Source organism: Triticum dicoccoides, chromosome 7B, assembly GCF_002162155.2.
Source record: "Triticum dicoccoides isolate Atlit2015 ecotype Zavitan chromosome 7B, WEW_v2.0, whole genome shotgun sequence".
NCBI lineage: Eukaryota > Viridiplantae > Streptophyta > Magnoliopsida > Poales > Poaceae > Triticum > Triticum dicoccoides.
Genome location: NC_041393.1, coordinates 19,099,597 through 19,101,275, shown reverse-complemented (window position 1 = coordinate 19,101,275; position 1,679 = coordinate 19,099,597).

Below are 1,679 nucleotides of genomic sequence, written 5' to 3'. Positions count from 1 at the left end.
TGTGATATGCAATGCATATGCGTGCTCCGGGAGGAAAAAGGATGGACAAGGCATCAACTTGGCAAACCAAGTATGCCGCTGGAAAGATGAGGTGATTTTAGTTGAAATCGATATAAAGATCACCGGAATCGGATGCACGGTTTGCAAATGGCAAGCAAAACAATAATGGCACAAATCTGCGATTAACAACACGATGCTACTTAGCATGCAACAAGAAACTATGCTACAGCACCCCAACATAAAAACAAAACATATGGCAGTGGTCTACAGGAGATTCTTAACAAAAGAGGAACACTGAGCTACGGCTAAAACACATCATAACAGGTTCAAACAAGCATGGTGAAAGTGCAAAAAAATATCAGGCTGGACATGGCATAAACAGCATCAGGAAGCAATGTTCAGAGCAAGTTATCAACAAGCTACAGGAACTTATAATAGCAAAACAAGGCATAGAATGAATCTACTCAAAGCATAGATCAAAAGTCCCTTACTGACCATAAGCCAGAAAGGAACAGAAAATATGATGGCACCCACGTAAACATAGCAAGTTTCGTTAACAGTTTCAGCAAACAAAGCATGGCATTGACAGAATTACGAAGGCACCTTCGTGAGCTCGATGCTCTCACTAAAGAGCACCTCATGATAAACTAAGCATACATCCATCAATAAGACATGGCATAGAAGCTATACATGGCAAGAACAACATCATAGCATACACGGATCAACTACAACAACCTCGTAAAAATTGAATATCATGCAAACAATCTGCCAGGAAACATTTTGTAGCAAAAGTAGAGCACGAAAATGACATGCTAGACTACTCCATAATTCCAAATAGGGGCATGAACGGATAGAGCATAACCATATGTTCAAAACACCCTTACTGAAGTATCTCAAAATATGCATGGATCTCTCTGTAGCAACATGTTTATATGGCATCACAATGACAGCAGAACAAGGACTAAATCAGCAATATCACGAAGCCTAGTTTGCATGCTTGTGCTAGTCACCACATTGATCACAAAAAAACATGGCATACACCCCTGTAAAGCTGGCATGGCATAGATCAAAACATATGTAGGGCTCAAGTTCATAAGATGCACACACTAATCATGGCAAAAATGACAAAAGTGCAAGTTCTGTTAAGAAACAGAAACTAACATCACAAAGCCCTCTTCCAACAGCATTTCGGGCATCAAGATGAGCTCAAATGTAAATGATGCAATGGAATTAAATGATGTACTCTTCGAGGCGAACAAATCGGTATGCTACATGCCCAAAATAGAGCCACGGGTGCAAAGATGTGATGCGATGAAGATGCAACAAATTAATGGCAGAATATGACTTAGACGAAAAACGGGGGGAGAAGAAAGTCAACCTAATCCCAGATCCAGATCGGGTCTGGCTCGAACGGAAACCAAGGCGGGCCGGAACCTCGCCGGAGTTGGAGCCGGAGGGGAGGAGGACGACCAGAGAGGAGCCGAGGGCGGAGGAGGAGGCGGCCGGAGACGAGCTCCTCCACGGGCGCGCGTGTCGCCGGAGTTGACGGAGGCCGGCCGAGTGGCGCGAGGCTGGACGGCGGAGCGAGCTCGCCGGCGAGGGCGGCGGCTGGACGAGGCGGCGGGCGCGGCACGGGAGGCGACGGGGCGGAGGAGAGGCCGGCGGCGAGGCGGGCGGAG